The sequence below is a fragment of the Phalacrocorax aristotelis genome, chromosome 3 (assembly GCF_949628215.1).
Source record: "Phalacrocorax aristotelis chromosome 3, bGulAri2.1, whole genome shotgun sequence".
NCBI classification, from domain to species: domain Eukaryota; kingdom Metazoa; phylum Chordata; class Aves; order Suliformes; family Phalacrocoracidae; genus Phalacrocorax; species Phalacrocorax aristotelis.
In genome coordinates, this window is record NC_134278.1 from 83,842,068 (window position 1) to 83,868,382 (window position 26,315).

Consider the following 26,315-nt stretch of genomic DNA (forward strand, 5'->3'; position numbering starts at 1 on the left):
TCAACCCTTCACACATGTAACCAGTAGCAAGAAATGGAAGCACACTTAGCTATACAGGAAATGGGATTTCCATACCATGGGTAATATGGACTCTTTAAAAAAAGAAAAAAATTCTCCTTCCAAATGAATACTTTTTAAACTTCTGCCAAACATGTTTCAGTAAAAATATTGATTCAGAAGTGCTGAAACTTTTTATTTGGATAAAGTAATTTTGCTTTGTTTAGTGCACCTAGCAGGCAAAGCTAAAATCTGTTTTGATTTATTGGAAAAATATCTTGAAATAAGTCAGGAAGATACTACTGGGGTAAGGCATTTGGACTTCTTGATATTCAATATTGTCAAAACAGATACATCCCACCCCAAAAAAGTAAAGTTTTTATCTGGAGAGAAATTTCTTGCTGAGCTATTTGATGAGTGTAAATAGCAAATGTTCAGTCTTAGGCTGGTCTATTGTCAGGTTCTCACTAACTTGGTTGTACTAATGAGCTATGGTGGTATTGTCCAGCCCTGGGAACTGAATGCTGGCTAGGCTTTTAGGACTGAGCTCGCTCGCATGTATTGGGAATAAGTAGTGATGGAAGGCATGCTGTGTGTGCCACTGGGTGACTTCTTCCTTCACTCTGGTCTGAACAGTATGTGGTATTGCTGATAGGACCTGGAAAAAGCCACCTATATTGGGAAAGGGACAAATATCTAGAAAAATGGTGTCAAGAGAGAAGAATAAATGATATTTAGGGAGGAGCATGAGATAGATTCCCCTATACCATTGAACAAGCACAAAAAAAATGCTTTCTCAGTCTTATTGCAGTTGAGGTTGGGTGTGAGCCCTGCCAGTGTATACTGTCTGTACTCAAACACAATATGTTTGTGTCTGTGCTGGGCTAAACAGCTATGTCACTAGCAATATGTGTACATGCAACAGACTGAGTACGTGGTCATGGACTCTGTATGGAGCTCTCCAAACATGCAGGTGCGTAGGTGTTTGTGTGCTGAACTCCTGGGTACCAAGGAAAGCTGAAGCTGTCTTCTGGAGCAAATGGTGAAGGAAGGGGGTGATGCACACCTGGCAGGTGTCCAGGCTGGAAAAGTGCAGTGAGAGCTCTTCAGCCTTCTTGCCATAGTTTGTTCCCAATGGATCCTGCTGATACAGAGTGTGAGCAAATTGTACTTGCAGGAGAAAATTAAGCCCACTCAGATTGCTTGTGTGTGCATAACACTTTCAAATAGGAAAGCTGAGGAACTGTTTTCTTTTGACTTTGTTCTGGGTGAGGTTAATGTGGTCCTTTGTAAAGAAAACAAAAGTCTGGAAACCCAAATCTCCAGGAGACTCTGCTTTATTAGATAATTTGAAAATCTTTAATGATCACACACATAGATCTGAGATCTCAGGCATGCAGCTGTAGCTTCAGAGCACTGGCTGTATTTGCCATCTGTCTCTAAGCAAGCAGATTTTGGCTGAGTGTTCTGCTTCATATAGCTGCATGTTACTTGTTTTGTTCCTTGTCACCTTTAGACTGGGCTTTCCAAGATTAATGGAACCTGAGAGAAATCTTTCCCTTTCTAAGAAAGCAATGTAATGTCATAGCAGTTATAATAACTCAGATCAAGTTGGTGGTGTTCTAAGGTTTGCTGTTTCTTTTCTGGGCTGAAACTCCCATTCAGCCTAAGAATGCAAAGGTATAGTTCTGTTCATTAGCATTAGAATTGCTGCTGTATCTGTTCTAACCCCAAACCTATGTTAACTTCTCACTGGTGAAAAGGCAGAAAGAAAAGCTGTACTGGTCTTCTGCTGGCTACTATGGCACTCCTAGAATCCCATTAAACTGTCAGGAAAAATTGACTAATGACTGTGAATCTCTCCTCAGTCCCCTATCTCCTGGTGGGTTAAAGGAATGTGTACTGATTTAGCCAATGGAAGAAACTTTTGGTTTTCATTAAAGTCTGTTAACATCTTGGACTGAAAGCCTCAAGAGTGCTATCGTCCTACCACATATATGTAGTCTACCTGGCAAGTTTTGAAATGGAGATTTTAATGATAACTGTGTTTACAGTATTCAATGAAATCAGGGATGACTGGGCAACAGGATGCCAGACCCTCCCTTCTCCTGGACTACAGTATGCAGATGGAGCTTGATGCTGACATTTTTTTATTTTGGTTTTCTTAAATTATACTTGCATTCATTACTATGACATTCACTAGAAAGTAAGAATTTCTCATAATCTTGCTTTCTGTGGTACTGATTATTAATAAGGGGCTAATATTGACAAACTGCTCCCTGGAAAAACGATGAGGTAATTATTCAGGTGTACATGTATTTTTTTCAGATCTTGGGTCAGTTACATAGGGGAAAGGTATATGTGGGTGGGGTTCTTGTGCTTATTGCCAGGTTTTGAACAAGTTGATGCCTCTATAAGGTAGTAATACTTAATCTCTGTTTCTTTAAGAGTGTAGGTGATAATCTTACCTCCTGTAAGAGGCTCATTATCTTTCTCCTACCTCTTCAGCAGTCAGTGTTGATCAGGTAGAATCATAGAATGCTTTGGGTTGGAGGGGACCTTTAAAGGTCATCTAGTCCAACCCCCTGGAATGAGCAGGGATATCTTCAACTAGGTTAAGTTGCCCAGAACCCCTGAAGTGCTCATCTGCCATGCTTCCCTGTGATTTATCACTGTGGATTCAGTAACCAACTCTGCCTTCTTTCTTGAACCTAGGGAGCAGGATGTGAGTGTTTGCTTATACATGGTTCCTTTCTCTGCTGGACTGATTCAAGAGCTGCAAATTGAGTTCTAACCTTCTGCACCTGTGAAGATGTGGGCTTCTCTTTGTAATCACTATACAAAATAGCATTGACCAATATAAACTCTTATCCAGCTCTGAGAGTGGAGACCTTGTATGTGGAGAGGAGGGAAAGGGGGTGGAGTGAGAAATGTGGATTAATTTTCTCACTCTGCAACAGCCTTCCTGGGTGGCCTTGAACATATCACTTACATCTTTCCCTTCTTTCCTGCCCCTCCCTTCCTTCCTTGTGCCTCAGGCTCCCACCTGTGAAATGGGGGTGGTAAAACTTCCTCCCACCTTTCCTCTGGCTTAACCGTTCAGGTGGTCAGCTCTCTATAGCCAGTGCTTTCTGTACAGTGCTACAGCACTGAAATCAATGAGGTTGACCTTGGTTGTGGGCTGAAGGGTTAAAATAATGCATGTGATATAAATGTTCAGAAGCTGGAATTTACTGTAGGTTTCTAGGATGGGATTTTCAAGTTTCTGAAGACTATATCCACGTATCAGGGAGATTTATCAGATTAATCACTTTTATAACCTAGGAAATTCAAATTTTAAATCCATATTCAGGTGCCTGAATCAGTGGCTCAACTTTGGAAGTGCTCAAGCAGTTTGTTGTGAATAGGTTAGACATGAATTTGAGGGGCTCAATATTTTCTGTTTTCAGATTTAGACACAGACTTAGGAGCCTTGTTGTAGATGTGTGAGGTTGTGGGGTGTTGGTGGCTGTGTGTTTTCTTTTTCCCTTAAACCACTGCTTCAGTTCAAAATATAACTTGTTCACAAGGACAAAGTATGTGTACTAAGTGACTTGATTCATCAGTAGATTCCAAACTGCCAAATGCGTTTGGTGGTCTTGGTTATCATCCAACAGAAAAAGTCAGAGACCTGACAGTGTGCATATCTATTTTCACACACAGATATTTTGGCATTTTAGCTGTCTGTATTCACTCTGAAATGTGGGCCGCATTATTGCAGGAGTGAGAGGGTGGTCCCAACAGGTCAGAGTTCAGGTTAGTGGTAGGGCAGGGTGGGGAAGTTTGGACTGCAGCTGCCTACACAAAATTTGACCTCAGATTAACCAGACAGCTTCAGTTTCCACTGCTGTCCTAAAGCCTCCATGAGCAAAAATAACCGAAGTACAATAACAGCAAATAGTTTTTTGGAATTTGAACAAAATGAGGAAGAAAAACTTAAAATTACTTATATTTCTTTGACTAGTACCTGCAGACAGCTGAAGGCAAATGTTAGATATTCTGAGGCTAATGCAACAAGAGTACACGCAGTGCTAAACAGGTTAGACAAGATTGTGTACTGATGTTAATAAACAGGTCTCTGTTGAAGTTGTGCCAGTTTATACCAGTTGAGGATACAATCCCTTAATGTAACAATTTACTGCATTATTCCCTTTAAAGGTTAAACTCCTTTTCTTTATCTTATTACTCTGAAGGCAGAGCTGTTTTTATTAGATAATGGGTTCATAGGAATGGGGTGTTTTTTATTAAATACTAAAAATTTGACATTTATCTTAACTGAAAGTCTTGGCTTCATTTAGTCCGGATTGAAACTGACAGTGAAGAATATATGCTGTTCTTGCCAAATCCTGATACAGTAGGGCAGCAAAGTGTTTTGTGAGTGGTGGTGAGTCTCCCTTCTCAGAACTGATCTTACTGAGTTTCTGTAATCAAGGACAGACTTTCAGAAAGGCTCAAATATGGCTCATTTTTCAGAAACTGCCAAGTATTGAGTGCTAATCTTCCTCTGAAAAACTTACGTTCAATTTCATGCCAGAAGTACTCTTAAACCAGTGTTTGAGTGTCATTTGAAATATATTTCCACATAAGCAAATTCTGTACATTTGTAGGAGATTTTACTTCTGTACACAGTATTAAGTGGAGGATGGCAATGGTGTAATTAGCCTTGAAAAGGGGAATTATACTAAAACCACACTAATTTCTTGAAATGATCTTAGCTGAACACTTTGAAATCCTGAAGAGAAAGCAGCTCTGTTTCATGCTTTCATATATCTGTGCACCCTCTGTTTTGTTAAAAATGGTGTAAAAGGTTTTGCTGAAGAATTTAACTTAGTGGCCTTATCAGAAGGAAGATGTATCATGCAATCCAAATGCCATTAGATTAAGCCCAGCAGACTTAAATATTTTGGATAAGGATTTATGAAGCTTCCAAAATTCCCTTAGTAAATTTGGATGTTGATCCCACAGACAGCCTGTTTTAGCCCTGCTGACTTGAATGACATGATATTTAAATAATATTTTGGAAAGATATACTATTGGGCTATGCATCAGACTTGACCTCTCCTCTTAGCCTTGCTCTAAGTGTTCCAGGTGTTGTTCAGACTTCTGTGCCTTTCAACATATATTATGCTGAATTAAATTAGCTTTTCTTGTGTATCAGGATCTCATTATTCGACAGAAAAAAAAAGTAGTAAACCAAGTCATGCCTTAGGGTGTCCTAAGGTCCTGTACCTGGGCAGGAACAACCCCATGCCCCAGTACAGCTTGGGGATTGACCTGCTGGAAAGCAGCTCCACTGAGAAGGACCTGGGAGTACTGGTGGACAGCAAGCTGCCCTGAGCCAGCATTGTGCCCTTGTGGCCAAGAAGGCTAGTGGTATCCTGGGGTGCACTAGAAGGAGTGTGGCCAGCAGGTTGAGAGAGGTTATCCTCTCCCTCTACTCTGCCCTAGTGAGGCTGCATCTGGAGTACTGCATCCAATTCTGGGCTCCCCAGTTCAAGAAGGACAGGGAACGGCTGGAGAGAGTCCACCGGAGAGCTACCAAGATAATCAGGGGACAGGAGCATCTCCCTTGTGAGGAAAGGCTGAGAGACCTGGGTTTGTTCAGCCTGGAGAAGACTGAGGGGGGGATCTTATCAATACTTAAAAATATCTGAAGGGTGGGTATCAGGAGGATGGGGTCGGACTCTCTTCAGCGGTGTCCAACAACAGGACAAGGGGCAATGGGCACAAGTTGGAATACAGGAAGTTCCGCCTGAATATGAGAAAAATCTTTCCTGTGAGGGTGACAGAGCAGTGGAACAGGCTGCCCAGAGAGGTGGTGGAGCCTCCTTCTCTGGAGACATTCAAAACCCTCCCAGATGCGTTCCTGTGCCCCCTGCTCTGGGTGTGCCTGCTTAAGCAGGGGTGTTGGATGAGGTGATCTCCAGAGGTCCCTTCCAACCTCTACACTTCTGTGATTCTCTGTGTCATAAATAACTGTGTCACTCAAGTGCTGCTGTGGACCAAAGCATCTTCAACTTTATGTAAACAGTTTTATTCATTACAAAAGATATCTGCAGACTGTAGAAGCAATGAATGACAAGAAATGTCTGATAAAGGTTATCAGTAGCCAGAACATGAAACACCGAATTCTGAGCTTAAGATATCTAAAGATATAGTATAAACACCAAGTTCTGCTTTCTCTAAATTTGGATGTAAAAATTCTGTTGACTTAGTACACAGTTATTAAAAATACAAATTAAAAATTTCTCTCCTTTCAGATCAATCACCCCTTTGTTAATATTCTATATGTAAAGAGTGCAGAGGGAGCAATATTCAGTTAGGAAAGCTTAAAGGTAAAACTCTGAATTTGGTTTCTAGGAACACCTTTTTGCATTGCTCTGGGTGCAGGCTTTTCCAAAATTTTGAAGTTACCTTCTGTAGTCACTGAGCAGAGTAAGAGTGGAATGAGTGCACTTGTGAAAGATATCTGAGGTGAAGGTTTCCCATTCCCACAAAGGAGGGATTAAGTTAACTTTGAGGTACCATTTTCTTCTTCTTGGGTAGGTCTGGGTAAGATTTCAGTGATCTGCCTGTGAGCAGAGGGACAGGCTATGGTTTCATCCTTTGTTGTTCTCCTTCCACAATACCAGGAATGGTCAATCCATGAATACGTTATTAAAACACAGAGCTGCAGCTCTGCTGGTGCTCAGTCCCGTAGTCATCCAAAATAGGATGACTCACCAGTGCTGCATTGTCAGGGAGATGGATATTGGAGCAGGCTTTGAGTGGGTGTCCCTAACTCTTACTAAATTGCTGAAATACAGGTCTAGAAAAAGGTTTTCAAAACTAGTTTGCTCCCAGTCATGACTCACTTGAAACCCATACTAAAGCTCCTTTATACTTATTTCAGCCAATACTGAATACTTCTTAGATATTCAGTCTTTTCTAATTCTGTTTCAGTCTTTAATTTTTGTCCCTTAAGTTTGCTTTGAATGGTATAACTACAACTTGGGGTTTAATCCTCCTATGTCTTAATTATCTGTAAGTGGAAGAATTGATCTCTGCTCCCTTGTCATCTTAATCTGTCTCCATTTGCAATTGTGTGCAACCGTCATTTTAGGGGATGAAAGGGCAAAGGTGATATCAATTTACTTTCTCCAAGATGGCAGATAATTTATAAGCATTCTACTGCCCTGGTATAATCCTGCTTTCTAGAGAGCTTTGTCAATGTGCAAAGATTACTTTCAGACTTCAAATGTTGAGCAATGAAGGGGAAATAGTTTGTTTTGGTTAACAAGTAGAAAAGTATTAGTTTTTAGAGTACAAAACTTAAGCAGTTTCTTAATATAGAAAATCACTGCATCTTTGAAAACTGTGGTCTTGAACTGCTAAGTTCTTTTTGTATTGACTGAAGCAAAGCTAGAAAAATCCTGGGTGGAAAACCCATGATCTGAATAAATTATTCATCCCTACATCTCAGTGTGATGACATAACCTTACAGAGTATCTTAAAACAAAGCAGATAATTTTGCTGCTTTCTCCCTTGTTGTTCTATAACTCAGTAACTTCTTCCTTCCCATGGCTTGTTCCATTATCTTCAGTGTGGCAAGTTTAGCATAAATTTACTCCCTTCAACATTAGTGAAATGATTAAATCTGCTCCAATAAATTATTTCAGCATGTTAGATCTTCCTCCTCCTGTCTTCCTCCCCACCCTCCCCCTCCTTGCCCACATGTTTTTGATGCAGTTGTTGTAATGGCCCAGGCTCTACAAAGCATCCTAAAACACACCTGGTGCTGGGTGTTTGGACTTACCTTGGATGGACATTCATATCTCAAAGTGTGCACCAAGACTACTTGCTTCATTCAGGTTTATAGCAACTTTTTTTTTCTTCCCCTCAGAAGAATAGAATAGAAATGAGGTCTGGAAAGGAAACTTTCTAGTGAAGGCCCAGGGCTACAAACCATCAAAGTTAATCCAGAAACAGTGGTGTGGAAGTTACAATGTGTAAAATATCTGTATGGTGAGGCACTAGTTGTCTGTGTAGACCTATGCATGACCTTTTCCTCTGGAAAGCACTTTGCAGCACAGGGTAGGTATCTGACAGGATACGTTAAGATTTAAATTACTTTTAAAATCTAAATTTACTAACTATATGTACAGGAAGTAAAGATTTTGAGACAGTCATGTAACAAACTAAATTTCCTCCTGTTTAGTTATTCTGGCTTCAGATATATTGATCAATTTTTTTGCTTCTAAGAGAAAGTGCACCTAAATTTCTGAAACGGAATTTTTTAGTGGGACTGCTATTTCAGACAGACATAATTCCTCTGTAACAGAATTAGTTATTAATAGGCTTTCACTACTGTCTTTCTGTCTTTAACGTGTTTGAATGTTAAATCATGCTCAATTATGTACATGTTAAGTGATAAATAATGTAGTGCTCCAATGTGGTGGGAATTAATAGTGGAACTGCTTTAATCTGCTCTTCTGTTTTTTTGCCATAAAACCCATTAAATCTGTTATGTAGATGGCTTTGTCAAATAGTATTCATAAGAGAGGAGGATGGGAGGAGGGAAAAAAGCCCAAGCCAAACAGAGCCTTGCTCCCTTTGAACAGATGGTGAGGGCTGAACCTTCATGGATTCATTATTGACCTAATTGAAATCACGTTTGTGTTTTGTTCTCAAGCTCAGGGGTGGGGTTGAAGAATTGCACTGTAAAAATGTGGTACTGTGAAAACCCTCCAGAAGGTTAAGAGGGATTCCAGCACCTCCTGGGTTATGGCTGCTGCCTGCACAGCCCATTGCTGACCCAGGGTCAGACATGGGCAGACACCTCACAGCTGCATCCCTTTGCCTCGCTTTTCTCAGTGGAAATTACTGCAGGGAATGGATTGCTTCAAATTGTTCAGCTGAAGCCTGGGAAAGCACCCGCTGCTTCTGAGCAGTTAGTTTACAATATGGTGAATTAGAGGCAGGTCTTCTAGTCACAATACCCATTAAATAAATGAGGACTACAAGTTTGTGCAGTATTTCAATATAAGGGCTGTCCTTTTTCACTAGTTGATGAATTATGAAGAGGTGTTAATGGCAGGGGCGGGGGTAAAGGATGGCTTTGATTCCTAGGGCAGACTGGAGGTGGTACTCTAGGATGTTCTCTTGATTGCACGTCTGAGTATGATACGGAAATGTGGTTTAACCCTACATGCTGGCAAAATTGTCAACAGTATAAAAGGAGCAAGTGCCTGCATCTATGCCAGTCTGTTGCTGGGATGTTGAAGGAACAGTTTTACAGACAAAATAGAGGATTTCTTTTTTCTTACTTAATGGTGTTTACCTGTGATACCTGTGAATTTTGGCCTTAACCTAAAGAGGCCCCTTTCAAAAACATCAGTGTGAATATGTCATTTCATCATAATTCTGGTGTACATTTGAAGCCAGAGATGAGATTCTGATCATCGTTGCAGGCCTGTGCAATCCAGAGTTCAGTGGCTCGTGTTTACTTCCTTTCTTCTCCAGAATGACAGGAAAAGTTATTCTGTAAGTCCATGAGGTTTAGACTTTGTACTTAAAACAATATTATTTCTGTACTGTCTTTTGATCATTAATCATCAGGAATGGAGCTATCTTATTTTCCTGCCAAAAAAGTTAGCTTAGGTTTAAAAAACACTAGAGGTATTGGTGCCTCCAGTTTCAAAATTCATTCCATTGTACAGTCCTCTAGATTGCAAGTGGTATGTATGAGTTAAAGAGCAGAGGAAGTAAATTGCCCTTTCATCTCAGGGATGAAGAATGCTGTGACTGACTGACTTTATTTTTCATACAGAACTGATGTGTTTTATGTAGAATCCTCCTGTTGCATTTTCAAAATTGGTAAACGACAAGAGCGCACGTAAGTTAGCTATAAATGGTATAATGCTAATGGGTCAAGTGCCCTTCTATACTAAAAAGATGCTGTCTTTTCAGTATATATGTGCGTGTGTGTATTGTACTTATAATTGTGGAATCCTTGGTGATGACTGGCATTGTTGTAACAAGCATAATAATAAGTACTAATAGTGTAGGTTCAGACATAGAAAAGATTTTTCAAAATTAAGAGAAATCAAAGTACTTTTCCTTCTTGGCGAAGTTTAGAGAAGTAATTCTTATACCTAGAAAAGTTATTGATAGAACTCTTGTTTTGATTTCAAGTTCGCAAGCTTTGTTCCCTTCCTGTCTTTTTTCTCCTTTTTCTTTTTTTAGTTTTATTCCTGTCACTCTTTAGCCTTTTCAACTTAGTCACAACATGGAGATGGAAAGAAAGAATAAAACCAAAAGGGTCTTTCAAAGATTGAAAGTTTAATCTTCCACTTTTGTGAAAAATTTTTTCTTAAGTTGGTTGCAAAGTTTTTCCATGCTCTTGCTGGCATGAAAAGCTGTATGTATATACATATTTATAAAGCTATGATGGCATGTGGAAATTCCCTCTGCATTCGAACAGTATAGTTATTTCAGCTGCTTTGCTTAAAAAAAAAACCAACCCCCCAAAAAAAAGAAAGAAAAAACAGGAATACTAAAGAACAAATGAACATCTAATTTCCAAATTTAATTAAAAGATAATTCTGAGGACAGATAAAATTATTATCCATTGTCTTTCCAATCAGTCATCTTCTATGCATGTGAATATGCAGGTTGAGAATAAAACCATGTCATTTTTATGTAGAAACCCATTTGATATATAGATGGAAACCAAGACTAGGGATGAAGAACAAAGATTATCAGTTAATGGAAACGTACCTTTCAGGAGTATTTTGAACATTAGGTCACTTGCTGAGTAATGTAGATATATTATCTTCTCTCCTTCTGTCCCTTGCAGGACAGTCCTTTTGATGGCTTTTTGACACTCTCAGTAGTCTTCATATATATACAATCTTTTGAGCCCATCTATAACAGAATGATGCATTGCTCTTGAGGTAGAACTATGCTGCTTCTTTCTTAAACGGAAAGATGTGCCAGAAGATGCCAAAAAGCTCATGGTTTCTTAGGTTGTGCTTTTGTTAACAAATGGCAAGAAAAAGCTCTCCACATAAACCTGTGGTGTGGAAGGCTCACAACTCCCAGGTGAAACCAGTTGAATTCATTTATCCTCTGACTACATTCTTGCAGTGTGCTTTATATCCTTCAGTCTTGCTTTGTGTCTGAGAGTTACTAGTGATGGCTGAGGCTGCAACTATTCCATGCAGTGCCCATGGAGCCTTTGAATATTCTGCATCTTTCAAATGTTGAAGCTTTTATTTTTTTTTTTTTAAGGTCTTTGCTGTAGGCAAGTCCCTGCTCCTCTCAGGAGTCCACCAGCTTCCCTTTGTGCTCTTTGCTTGCTGCTAACAACGTTAGCTGGGCCCAACCTGTCCTCTAGAAACTTTAAACTTGCTTTATTCAGTTATTCTCAGGAGAGGGGCGATCTTTCCTTTGCCTTGGAGGTCCCCACCTGACCCACAACTGACGAAGGAGCAAGATGTAAGCACACTTTGACTCCCCAGCTTCTTTTTTAACAGTATATGCAATGCGTAGCATTGGTAAAACAAACCGGAGACAAATTAAGTATTTTTTCCATCTGCTATGTAATCTGAAAACCTTTCAGGCAACAGATGAGACTTTGAATTTGGATGGTCATTTGGAAAGAAGGCAGTGAATTGGCCTGATGCATGTGAAAGCATGAATAGGTGCAAGGATGGGAGAATAAGGCATCGGGGGAGTCACGGGCCTCTAGTACTGCTTTGTCCAGGAAGCATTGCAAGAGGGATCCTGTGCTGGGAAAGCTGCTGAATTTGCTTGCTGTGGGAGCTGAGGTGATAGCTATGGAAAGGTGGTTGATGATATAAAACATGGCACGCTCAGCAAGAGGTTTGAAGTAGGAGGTTAAATGAGTGTCTGCAAAACTGGCCTTAGGCTTTAGCTAGAAATGAGGGAACAGACTGCTATCCTGAATTTCCTGACAGCTCATCGAAAGCCAGAGATATGAGGTGGAGACATTTAGGTAGATTGCTGGCTAAGCTGACACATGCACTTATTTTGAAGTTATGAAAAATTTGAAGCTTAACTTCCTGTGCTGGTTATCAAAATTCCACAGGAGGAGCATGAGTATTTACTGCACAGTGTGCATATGTGCTCCTGGAGTGGCACATTCCACAGTGGATGGCAGTGTCATCAAGCACAGTGTGTGTGCTGCTGCAAGGTGTTTCTGAACATGGCCTGCTGCTCTTTTAACACTCATCTGAAGTCCTGGATGCTGTCTGTTCTCTGTCATGCGGAAAAGTGTGCTCTAGGTTCTGTAGGTGAGACAGTTCACATGGCCCTCAGACAGATGAATTTGGTTATGGATGGAAAACGTCAGTTCAGAAGTTCTCATGGAGGACCCATTTATTTAGTGGTGCTGTCATCTGGTTTATTGTTAGCTCTTGAATTTTCAGTATTATTCTCTAGACATATATTCTTTCCATATATGTAGGTGTATATGTATAACGAACTCCTCAGCACTATATCACTATTAACTACAGTGATGTTTTGTCTGGGAAACTACTGTTCTTAAGAATTATGGATTGCAATGACTCAAATTTTGGCAGGAACTGCTTAATGCATAGGAGACTGCCTTAGCATTTGCTATCAGAATTTTTTAGTTCAAATTCCAACTTTTTTGCATGTTTGCTTTTATGACTACAGTAAGTCAATAGATGTCTATTCTTCCATTTCCTCTCTCCACTCTACATGGAGTGAAGGTTTTGTTCTGCTTAATTTTTTGAATGATAATCCATAATGAGGGCCTTCCAAGATGGTTTTTCCTCAAAAGGAATGAAACTGGTATGGGGACGTAGGTGTGTATTCTTAGTACTACTTGCTCTTATTACACAAAATACATCAGTCATATCTCAGGGCCTTTGTAGAGAGTCCCTGCTTCTGCAAAACTTGCAGATCTGTTACCTACTGAGCAAGAACTCTGTGTAAATACTGTAAATGGAGAGAAACCTTCCTTGCTGCTTGCAACAGCTTTCCTATTGGAAAAATCTTAAATATAATGACAATGCAGAGTTCTTAAAGACTAAATATGGCTCATTCTTACAGCTTGTGAGTCTGTTTATAACAGCTCCATCCAGTGGTTTCTGATATAATACGAATACAGGGCTTGGCTCACAGGGGTTCAAGACCTTCAGGGCTGAAAAATGCTACTTCAAGACATGATTTGACAGTTATCACCTTGCAAAAGAAAGCATAATTAATTTAAAAAACAAAGATGCTACTCTACTTTTCTTATACTCCTTTTGTCAAATGGCTTCCAACTAACTCTTGGTGTGCAATGAGGGACCATCCCTCTTTAGTGGCTGGAACATAAATTATGCTTGTTATGAAGATGAATAGAGTACTGGTATACAATGGATTTCTTTAAAGAGCAAAACAGCCCAGGTGAACTTACTCATGCAGGAAAGGTCTGCTCTGTAGTTCAGGAGAGAATGTTGAAATTCAACAAATTGTGTCACACTTTTGTTGAAAAAATGTCAATGTCTTTATACAAAGCCTTTGATTTTGATAATGTGACCTTTGATTTCAAAACTTAAGTTTTTCCCTTCACTTTAAACAAATTTTAATGAGGTTATTTTTTTTTAATCTTGTCTCTTTTATGACAGTGATGCAAGTAGATTTTCCAGGTTGCAAAAATTTGATATTCCAATTTTTCCTTCCTGTTCAGGATGGGGAAAAAGCTTTCAAAATCTCAAATTCTCATGGGTCAGAAAAATGTTTTCCACACAGCTCTAGTCAATGGGAGTGTTACTGTAAACTTCAGTGTGCCTAGGATCAGGCCCCAAGAGTGTATCAGAGATTTTGTGAGCCTCATTAATTGCACAAACCAGCCTTGTTATGAGGAAACATTCCTGGGCCAGACAGCATTCTGAAATTTGTCTGTAGTTTTCACGTTTAGGAGAGATTGTCTCCAGAGGGTCATTCTTAACGATTTAAATCTGAGGTAGATAGTTTTTTCTGGCAGTGTGTGTGTAATCTAATCCATATATTGTTGAAAATAATTCGAACGAGCATTGAGTTGCTGTATGGATACGGTCAGTCAGTATTGACTGCATTGAAACTTGTCGAGTAGATGGTATAAATTATAAGAGGACCTGGAAAACCAAAGCAAAAACCAATGTATTCAATACAGGGAAATGTGGAAGAATAAATGCTTTCCACTGGGATTACTTTGGAAGCAAACAATCTGAGCTTTAGAAAACTTGCTCTTGTTAATTACATGCTGGATAACATCACAGACCGTATGACCAAGTGTATGTAAAAATTTTTGTTTGTTCCCTTTGCAAAGGGCTTGATGGTGACTTCAGGCACATCCTCTGAGCAAGGGATGGTGTGTAAACTGTACCTCCTAAAGAGCAGCCCTGGGAGGTGTTTTGACTCAGACATGCTGCTCAGACAAAAGTCCCTCCCTGCTTTCCTGCCTCTTAAGGCTGTAAAATAGAAAGATACTGCTGGGGTTTTTTCTACCATGGTAAAATGCCTGCAGTGGCACAGCTATATAGATTAGCAGCTGGAAGTGGGGGAATGATGCTTGGAGTCCTGGCTGCACATCTTCAGAAGCGGATGTGTGGGCAACTCCAGTTTGTATTCTAGCCCAATATCAGAGTAACTTATGGAAATGAGTTATTTCTGGAGCCTAGCTAGGTAAAGCATTTCAACACACTTTTCAATTTTTTAAAATGTTGATTGGATTTAAATATGTGCTTAAAAATTATTAGCGCTCTAATGCTTCACCAGAGAAAAATGTTGCTATGACATTATATTCCCTTGCATATGTGTATGCTCCAAGTTACAGCTCAGCTCATTACATCTAGCTTCTCTAAATTACTACCCTGTCCTTTGTAAAAAAGCTTTTTGCTGGCTCCATTTTGGACACTTTGCTACTTCTTGCTAATTAGGAAAATATTTTAGATTATGTTTATTAAGACTTGGCACTATCTATTAGCATTATTTCTGTATGCTAATGATATGTTCAGTTTGAAAGCAAGACAGGCCCAGGTGTGTGAAATATACATAAAAATAGAAATTAATAGTGGTGTTTTCCCCAGAGGTGCAAGATCCAGTTTGATATACATCTAATGTACTGAACTGATTAGGAAGGTGTTTTAATAAGAAGAGAGCCAAATTTTAGCCAACAGGTTGAATTTTATTTCAGCCCCAAGAGTTAATTTTGCAAAAGAAATTCTCCTCCCATTTCCCATCCCTTGGTACTTACATTTCTTCCTTTTCTTTCTATGGTTGCATTAATTGTCAACTGAAAGAGACATTTAATCCACAAGATGATTTCTTTGATGTGAGTAGTTTTAGGATACTGGTCTTTAAACATTCATCTTACTGTAGGTTTAGCATAAACCTGTGCAAGAGACAGCTTTAGGAGCTTCCACTGAGACTAAGTTATAAATATTTAACTCAAGTTATTAGATCAACACTGATGTCAACATCTTAATAATTTGTTAAAAATTTAATCATTTTTATTGACTTATTTTTAATCAACTTTAGCACACTGAAAGAGGCCTTGGATAAGGCCTCTTGCAGTTGGTAGTTTTTTCTTTTTCTGTTTAACCTTCTGCCTGTTGAATCTGTTGGTTATTTCTCCTGTGAATTAAGGAACATTTGGATAAAGTGACAGATGAGATCTGAGAGAAGACAGTTTGGAGTACATACTCAATACTGGCATTTATGTATGTGAAGAGCTCATGTCCGTACCAGTGTAAACTGTGTTACTGTGCGTAGCTACAGGAGCTATGTAAAGGATTTAAAAATCCTGGAAAACTTTAAAACTGCTGTTTTAGTTTAGTGGAGGGCAAGCTTGTAGCTTTGTGCTTGACCCCACTGGAGAGCAGTGTGCGGTGTTGCTGCTGCTTAACCACACCTTGGAGGAAATCCTGTTCTAGAGAACCATGTTTTTTTCCACTGTGGTTCATTTGCTTCTGGATAAAGTGTTTGCCTCTTTCTGTACTCTGGTCCCATAAGCAGCAGGCTATTTTCCTCTTTGCATTAGCACAACAGTACATGGGTACTAGAGACCTGCCAGTTTGGCATTGGAGTAGGGACCCCCCACCCAGTGAGTCATCTGTATTCTTTATTGCCGGCTGATGCGGGTAGCCTGTATCAGGTATTAGACGGGAGGGAGGAGGAACCTGTGACCCTGCTAGTTCCTTGAAAGCAACCTATTATATATTTTCTTCCTGAAATTTCAAGAGTTACTGTCAAAATGTCTCATAGCGTGACAAATAAGTGATATGTGATCAGTGTTGCATATTCTTGAAACTGTAAATAAGACACTTGTGAGTTTGAATACTATGTATATCCCTAATTATATCTGCCTACATTATATTGCTAAGGGGTTGTATCTGAATGATGCTTACCAATCCTAAATTGGAAAAGGATTTTTCTTACTCATCGACAAGCTTACAGCGTGTAACTGATAAAATATAGGCTAGGTTTAGCACAATAAAAAGCTGTGCTTGCATTGGAAAGCATAGAAAACTCTGGCACTTACTGGAGAAAGGAATTATTTCAAGTAAATTAATGTAACTATTTCCCTGCCTGACATAGGTGAAGACTTAGTTGTTGCATTCCACCTGTGAGAGTCATAAGGGGAACTCCAGAGACAAGCTTCAAACTGCACCTAAAAGACTTCTAGTAATGCATCTATTGAATTGATAAACAACAGCGTTATGTGCAAGACTGGATTATTGATTTTATTTTTCCCCCACTTATCTTTAGGGCAGTTTGTTCATTTGTTCAGAAAAGAGAAGCTGTTCTCATAGTTAATGGAACATTATCAGTCTTCTGGTATCACATTGGAGATAAATGTCATCAATGCTTGGATTTTCTTGATGTAACTCGGAGCTAGTTAAATTAGTGCAAGATTTTTTAAATGGAATCTTCAGTTTTAAAAAGGCAGTGAAGGATTTTTAAGTAACAAATTTTGCCTTCTTCCCTCCTCCCTCACCTTCCATGACACCTCAATAATTTGAATATATGCCCCTTTATACATAGGACCTTTCAGAAGTACGTGGCACAATAGACATTACAAACTGGGCAGTAAGTGTCTTCTACTTGCATGTTTGTATATGAGATTTCTTCTTCCTGCCTTGTAGAATCTTGCTTATGGGGGTGAAATTCCTCCACAGTCTCATCACCAGTGTTGGCCGATACTAGAATCGCAGACCTTAAGGCTGTAACAAAAATGACAAAGCTGTCCTAAGGAAGGAAGAGGAATGGAAAGAATTAAGTTTGTGTTGACTGCATTGTGGGTATCTCTTAGCATGAGGTAGCAGGGGAGAACAATGTTTATTCATTAAGATATAATTGCTTGGAACTAGATGGGTTTCTGCCTTCCATGCTGGTTTTGTTTGAATGCCTTCTGTTTAGATTTTTTCTTTCTCATTGCTGTAATTTGCTATGCACTGATGGGTATGAATGTCATCAAAGGTTTGAAGCTTTTGATGTTTCTAATATAAGATGCAAATGTTTAACAGATGAAAATTATTTGCTAATAAGTATCAAAAGCAGAAATTTATAAAAACCCTTATGCAATAGTTGCTAAAAATTCAAGTGACTTAAACAGTGGGCAGGCCCTTTGATGTACGTAAGTATTTTCAGACAGTGGCATCCTTGTGTTGTTAGTGTGTAAATGCTGTTTTCATTTTCTTTTAAACCTTACTTTTGAAACATTCTGGGGAAGTGTAGTACTGGTGAATCTTCCTAGATATATTTGAACTAAGGGGTAGAGGCAGGGTGGAGTCTCTCAACTGCTGATGATTCCCATCCATTTGTCTGTTTAGTTTGGGAGACTGTTCCTGACTCACAAATCTGTCAGAAATTGTATTTGTTCTGTACAGGCTGCTACAAATTGCTTGCGTTCAATATTGAGCTTGACAGGTCCTCATGCATGTCTGAAGTTTCTGCAGGCTGCTGTAATAAATACTGGGCAGCTTAAAACTGTCTACAATCAGTATTTCAAATTGAAAGGTGAACTTGTCTTGACTCTATCACTGGAAGAGACCCATCTTGCTGCTAATCTTTGCAGATGATAGAGCAAGCTAGAAGAGGTGCTTTACTGTCTTTTATCATGACAGCCTGAACCTTTGTAGTACTACGGCTGAAATCTGGGAAAGGATGTTGGGCTGGACATGTTATATTTCAACTGGTTTTCAGCTGAACGGTGTTTAGGGATCAAGGTGCTTTAGCCTTTGGATTTATTCCCTTGCAGTTTGGAATGGCTAAAGTTTTAAAACCCTTAAGTGCATTTCTTGTCAAAGACCTCTTAAATCAAACACAGCTTAAATGAGTTACTGAAAAGAAACAGTTTCCACTCCTTCCTTTTTCTGTCTCCCATGCTCAGTAATTGATGTCTAGTTTCATGAGTCATAGTTAACTAGCCGCAGGTTAAATCTCTTACAGCCTAATCCTGTACATCCTTCCGTAGTCAGTCTGTGCTGGGAGTTGGTGGAGGTTTTGCATGAGCAAAGACTGCCAGATGAGTTTCTGCAGGAACTTGTACTGCTTTTATCCAGAAGGGGAAGAAATGTCAGGAAAAATCAGCATCTGTAGTTTTTTGCCTCTCAGGCGACTGGAGAGGTGCCCTGGATTGATCTGGGGGTTCCCAAGGAGTGAAGAGTTCTGTTGTATGGACAGGCAAGATACGGAAGCTTTCAGGACCTGACATTATAACACACAGAAGCCAAAAGCAAATTTGAGGCTAGTATCCCAAGCAGAGATTTCAATAGGGCTTGAGTTAAGAACAGGCATGCCAGCCAGAACTCACTGATCTCTGCAAGTGAATGTGGACTTCCTATGTAGGAAGATGGAGGTGGGAATGTGTGAATTAGCTATTTTGATTTCTATCACTACTGTGAAGAAGCTCTCCTGAGCTGTGAAAGTTATGCTTAGAATCCATTTTTCAAAAGACTGAGCAGCCATTCTGTTCCAATTTCTTTTTGTCTAGTATTTTATTTATGGAAAAGGAAGAAAAAACAGGGGAAGAAAGGCATCTAGTAATGAGAATTTGCAGTTTTGTTTGATGCAAAGGAAAATATGACTATAGTGCCAATTTCCATGACAAACCAAACTTTCAACAATAAAAAGTCACCATATAATGGCTGTTTTCATTATTGTTGCTGCTGAAGAAACAAAATATATTGGAAGACAAAAGAATGTCAACTTGATGTTCTGACTGCTGCCAACCTCTCAAATTAACAAAGAGGAAGAAAGTTGTGCCCTTGTCTTTCCTTGGTTTGTTGTCTCAGTGCTATACATATTAGAAAGTCTGTGTCTTACCCCTTTTGTTTGTTTGCTTTTTCTGTTGTCCCTGTGATTGTTTTCTTTCATAATCAGACCAGTTAACATGTCAACAGAAGAGAACCACTTGTGGATTTTTTCTTTCTTTTTCTTCCCTCCGAGTCTGGAGCAAAGTTTAGCAGATAAATAGACTTGTCTCTAATGAAAGGGGGGGAAATTGCAAATGGGAATTTCACTAGATATATGTCATTATTTACTCCCACAAGTCTTACAGGTGTGACATTAATCAGGTTGTGAGCCACATTTTGGAGTCTCAGAGGGATCTGGCACCATCTGCGTGACTGCTGTGTTCAGGGTCACTAACTGAGTATGCAGAAAAAGATCACTTCCTGAGGTATCTCTGCCTTTGAACAGGCCTCTTCCACCCCATGACAGATACCTCAAACAGCCAACACCTGAAGGGCATTGCTTTTCTGGTATTGGCACTGATGGATGTGCCCAAAGCTAAATTAGCACTTCCTCCTCACCTGAAACTCCGGCTGGCCTATTTGTGTATGGGCACTGCATTTGAGGAGGTGAGTTAGTGTTGCTAGATCCAAGGAAACCAAGCAGGATGCAAATGATGATGTCTAGAAAGTTCCCATTTTTCCTGCTTTCTTGGAGAACACTTAAAGTTTGTTACAAAGTGACAGCAAATAAAAGTTTGGGGCTTGGTCTTCAAATGTGCCATGCCTTAGCAAGACTTGGAAAAGAAATCCCTTAAAAAAGGTATTGCAGTTCATGGCTGTGAAGATATTTCTCCATGTTTTGTCACCTTTGGTATCAGAGCTGGGGACAGGCAAAAAGATTTCCTGCCCTCCCTTCCCCCACTGCCATGTGGAATATCAGTTGTAAGGTAGGTAAGTAATAAATTTTTTGCATTTTCTCTCTCCTCTGCATATCTAACTGCATAGTTATCCTTTTCACTCAAATCTGGCTGTCTCGGTGGTGGTTTTAAATGGAGCAGCTTGCATACAGAGTAGTATGTCTGACATGCAGGTAGCACAGAGGGTCTGTCTTTTGGAGCATGATTCCTATCGGTTTCTACCACAACTAGATTCTTTAGGGAGTTGTGCTCATCCAGTCCCAGACTGCACTGTGGAGAGGAAACCATCCTAGAAGTAGTTATCTATATTTTAATTCAAGAAAACAACTTGCTGTATATCTTCCCTTGGGAAAATATCCCCTGGTATAGATTTAGTTCTAGTCAAGCCCTGCAGTTTCAGTGTCTAACAGAGACCTAGTTTCCTTTAGGCTTACGAGCCTGAACAACTTAGGCACTGTTTCTTTCCTTCCCTTCCCCCCCAAGAGATCATGCTTGCTAGACGGGCTTTCCCAAATTCTCACAGCTCTAATCTGGATACCATTTAGTGTGACAGGCTTCTTCCCGGGTTCCCACAGCTGGTTAGTGTGTTGAATTCCAGCCTCATGAACTTATATCAGGCTACATGGGCTAATGCTCTGAACACAACCTAGAGGAGATATCTCTGACAGAGTAATGGAGAAAACTGGTACTTTCTGCATGTTTATAAATGCACAGTCATCTGTGGTGTTCTTCAATTTCTGTGCAGAGTAACTGACTGTAATGCCTCATAGAGGAAGCTAAATGTTAATGGAGGTGAAAAATAAAATCACTGAAGTATGTTTGAAAGACCAGTAAAACAACCTGCTGCAATGGGAAAAGTCTATCAAATCCCAAGGGTCACAAATATGGCTTAAAAATATTACTTAAATAGTTACTTTTATCACCAGACTTCTTAAAGAAGTCTGAGAAAAGTATGTTCTATTCTCTCTCATAACGTTCAGACTTTATCTTGAATAAACAGTGTTTCAAATAAGAGACAGTGGTTGTCAAACAGTGCAATGGGTGTAGCACCCCCTGTTCAAGCATGATGTGGATAATGCCATCAAATTCGGTGCCTTGGACTTCTTTAGGGCTGGATTTAGAAGCAGCCTCTGGTTCAGTGGTGTGCTGCTCACTCCCTCGCCCTGCTGATTTGTGGGGGCCACCAGCACATGGCTGGATTTGGGAAGATATTTGGAACCCCCAACTCTACTTGTGCATTTGAGAATCCCATGCTCAGCACTGATGTTAGACCTGTAAATCTCTGAAAATCCATCACTTAAAGCACTCCCAAAGTAGTGTTCTTTGGGAACGTTCTTTGGGAACGTTAGTTCTGGGATATAACTGAGTGAAAGAAAAAGTTGTACAGAGCTGGGTAATTCCTGATATCAACCGCAGCAGCTCTGTTGATTCTAGGAGAAGTTTGATAATCTGTACCAGTGCAGGATCTAACCCACCTTCTCACTTTGTGAGTCTTCAGTTGTTTTTTTCCTTAAATTAAACAAAAAAAATCTCACTTAGCATTACAAGCAACTATATGTCAAAATGGAAATGATTGGTGGCATGTGTTGAGAGCATGGAGAAGCAGTGGGTGGAAGTCAAGCATTTTGTCTGCAATTGTGCTATTCAGGATACTAGTAGGGAGCTGCTTTACTTGATATTTATGAGGGTGAAGCTGCATTCAGAGCACATGAGAAATAGGATTTAGCTCTGAAGCATTTTCAAAACGCTTGAATGTTTGTTTTGCCTTTGATGTTGACACAACTGCATCCCATGACTTGCCCATCCTGACCCAGTGAGTAGCAGTCAGGGATCTGAGTACTGTGTGGATGGGAGGTAGCTTTCTTTCATGGAGGGGACGTAAAGAAGGTAGTTTAGTAAGCATCTGTAGATGGATCTCTCTAACGTACAAACCCATTCTGAGAGGAGGTCAGATACCCAGGATGTTGTTCAGTTTGTGGCCAACTCCTGGGCTAGATCTTTGCCTGGTAGAAAGTCAGCGGAGATGATGATGCAGCCCAAGGAAAGAATATTGGGATAGACAGAATTTCAGAGTCTGACCAGGTGAGGTAACCCCAAAACTTAAAGCAAGCAAGTAGATCTTTGTACCTTAAAAGAAAATATGCTGCTTCTGCTTTGTTTTGTAGGAAAGTAGAGGCTTTTCCATATCATTCCCTTTTGTGTAATCAGGCAGTTAATTCTGAATGTTTCTGCATGTAAGAAATTTTACTTTTATGCAAGTTGAATGCAGGACTAGAAGGGATCTGTCAACTACCCCCCCTTTCCCCCCCAGAAAAAAACCTAAAAAACATTCCCAGTAAGTAACCTGCTCTACTACCCAATTTGTGAATTTGTCAGGCTGTTTAAATTTGGATGTTTGCTATCTATTATGGGGCAGTTTCAGGACCTTGATCCTCTGATACTTCAAAAACCTTCTCATTTCACTTCTAAATGTGGTAGTGCATAGCCTTTTCCAGGTGGCGTGTTTATGCTGTTAAAATAGGGGTGCTTAACCTGGATATCATCTAAAATGTGATACGTCTCCTCAGCATTTACACCAGAGAGGAAGAAGGTGACTGGTTCCACTGCTGAATTCTAACCAGGAATTATTCAGACCTTTAGGAAACATGGGAGAGCAAGTGTTTACTGACCGTGTAATTAGCTCGATGATTTGCTCTGTCTATTGGCCCTTAGCACCATATTTCCTGTCTGAGCAGTGGAAAGCAAAAATATTAGTTGCTGTTTTACTAGAGGAACAAGTGTCTTCCAAATGAACAAATGATCTATTACCAGTCCTGCAGACTCTTCCCATGGGAATAGGCATTTTGCTTCTTTTACAGCTAATTTCTTTCATACAGCAGGTTCCCAGGCACATCAAATGCCTCGCATGTTAAGCTGTTAGTTAAGATTTATAGTCTCTGTTTGTGTTATCGGAGTGAATTACCCTATGGCTGGCAGAGTTCTCATGGACTTTTGTAAAAATAAATAAATTAATAAATAGATTTTTGATATCTAATGCTTTCTGAAAACACAAGGCGTTCCTAAGTCTCCTCTTCTGTTCAGAAGTTTCTTGTATTGCTGGGTAGGCAAGGCTTAAACAGTGGCCACTATTCTTTTGCTTGTTTAAAGAATAAAATATATGCACAGTGTTGGTGGGTCTTGCATAGGTAAAGGCTGTTGAAGAGGTTCAGAGTGAAATTCATTGGTTGTCTATTACTTTGGTGTTAACAGAACTCAGGTGAGTCATGTGAGGAAAGTATAGACTTAGCATGTTGAAGGAAAAGTAGTTTCTACATTAGTTTTTTTTAGTCTAGATCTTTAGCGTACAGTGGCAAAGTTGGATGGATGTTAGAGCTTTTGTACAAAGCTGGGCCACATGAGCCTTCATCTTGTACTTTTACTTTCTGGTTGTAAGTATGTCATGGAAACTTCTTTGCAGTAGCATAAAACAAAGACTAGAAGTAAAATTCGCTCTTTCAAAAATGAAAATTTTTTTTTAAAGGACAAATAAGGTCTTTTAACGTTTCTGGGAAATTTTCTTTAAACTGATTTGCTAACTTATATTTTATGGGATAGCTTAGAGTTGAATGGAAGGGCACTTCTAACTGTGAGAATCAAGAATTGCATATTGAGGTGTAAGCAAATTATTAGTTGGTGGACGGGGGGAAAATGGGGAATGGAATCCATCAGACTGTGCAGATCCTCAAGCTCTGCAGCCTTTTTCTAGCTGTGTGATAAGCCAAAAGGAATAAACTTCTTTCAAAGCAAGGGAGGTGAATCCTGCACTTATTTTCTGTCACCTGTCCTTTGTCAGTCCCCACTATAAATGCTGAATTCTCTAAACTTCAGCTAGATATCCTTTTTTAAAAAAAAACAAAACTCAATATTTACATTTTTAAAGGGAGCAGGGAGAAATTTCAAACCAGAAATTTCATCTGTGAACTTTAACCAACAAAAATGGGAGCTAATGCACTTCTTAACTAACAACTTAGCTCTATTTTTATTTGTTTCAAACAAAGGAGCTGATATTTCTCGTTAATGCCTGCTGTTCAGTCAGCCGCCCTGATACTGCATCACATCCGCTACTGCTTTGAGATGCCTCTGTTCTCTGAAGTGAGACCACAAGACCTATTAAACCTGTAGTTAACCTCAGGTTTGAGCTGATCCATAATAACAAAACTTAAGTACCAATACTTTAGCCACTCATCTGCACAGCCCCAATGTTTGCTGCTTTTCTTTTTCTCAGAGGAGATTTCACATTAGTTTTGTTTCTAAGAATTATCTGTTTAGGTAGTTCATGGCTATTCCATAGTCAGTTCTACATATGTAGGTATTTTCAAGTTACAATAAGACTTCTATGGAAGTTACATAAAATATTTCAAATTATAGGGCTATTACTATTTATTGCAGTGATAATTGCCTGATTTTTTAACAAATGTTTAATCAACATTTTACAAAAGGAGGTAGGTTATCTGTTTTAGAAATGTGTAGTTCAAAATGGGCTCACTTTCACTTCAGTGCTGAGCAGAACAGTCTGTTTTTCATGTTTTTATGTTATATTTTTCCATAGTAGAAAGAAAACTATGACGCTCTACTACTGTACAGTGGTTTAGCTCAATTGCTTTTCATCTTGAAGACTGGATACTGATTTAAGTCATATGTCAAAATGAGTCTGTCTCACTCTAGTCTTTAATAGCTGTGAATCCATATCCCAAATATCATTCCCTGTCCTGCACTTCATCCAATTAATGAATTTCACCACAAGAGAGGGCTGGAGGTTGTATGTAAGTGTATTAGCAGGGTCATTTATCATCTGCCTTACACCTGTTTGCCTTGTTCTTGATTGCCTGCCCAATAACTTGAGGTCCTGATGTGACAAAGCATTAAAGCACCCATGCAACTTGGATATTCCAGGTAGTTTTATTGAAAGTCAGACTGTCACCAGTGACGTGACAGCTCATGTAATGCTGTTGTGTTGGATGGAACAGTGCAAGCTTACATCTGTATAAATCTGGGGCTAGTGGACAAGGTTAAAATTATTATGCTACAGGCTTAGATACTGAATGTCTCTTAACTGCAAAAAAAAAAGAAATAAAAAATTCTAACATTAACTTGAGTATAATAAAATATAAAAAATTTAAATTTACTAGGCCTGATTTTAAAAAAGAAATATCTTTATTCCTGCTTCAGTTATTCTGTAGTTAATATAAAGGCAGAGCTAATTTTTTTATTAGAGGCTGCATGCAGTTTAATCTTTCTGCTTCTCTGACCCTTTGGGTATTAATTTTTACTTATTTACTTTATTCTTTTTTCTCACCACAATCAATGTAATGTTTCAGGATACACTTCTTGAAGTGAATATAGTTTGAAGTCTTGTTTTCTTATATTGGAAATACAATTGGATTTTAGTCTAGTGATGTTTTACACGTGGATTTAAATTTTACTAAGTGAGTTACCCTGTGTAGAAATGATCAAATTGTGTTATAGAAGCACAGCTGAGTTTTTAGATTTGGTAAATCATGGTCTAAAATATTTTATGTTGTTGAAGCCTCATAACACTGCAGAAATAATTCTGCAATATAGAGTTAACAAAAGAGAGATATGCAAACTTATACAGGATTTATGTTTGGGTAGGCTGTATTAGCATATGTATGCTTATCTGTATTCTGCAGCAGTCAAAAATTCAGATCTCTATTTATTGCCTATAATGTTTTGCAACTTGGTGTCATAATGTAAATGTTGGCAGAATTTGACAGATGGGCTATATCTTTTTTAAACAGGGAAAAAAAAAATCTTTGTTGCTTTTCTGGACTAAAACCAAGCAAAGAAGCAGTATTCTTGTTGTTGTTGAAATCTCCCTAGAGTAATATTTTGAAAACTTGGTAGATAACAAATGTGTTACACTGTGCTTCTGGGATGTGACTGCAGGATTTTAAGGGGGGTGGCAATGAAAGGGCAAAAATGTCTTCTAACTAGCCAAAAGGTGCATTAGCCCTCCCATTTTGAATTTCTCTCTAGTGTTTGGGAATTTGTCTGTGAAAAGTTTTGTGCAGTATTTTTCCTTGCATACAGGGGGGTGCAGCACAGATTAGAGGCAAGACTTCCAAAAGCA

General features: G+C 39.2%; 1 long non-coding RNA gene across 4 annotated transcripts in view; it reads left to right on the top strand.

Annotated features, from left to right (window-relative positions):
- LOC142054967 (uncharacterized) overlaps positions 1–26,315 on the top strand; it is a 219,828-nt gene that overhangs the window by 95,551 nt on the left and 97,962 nt on the right. The gene's annotated exons all lie outside the window — the stretch shown is intronic.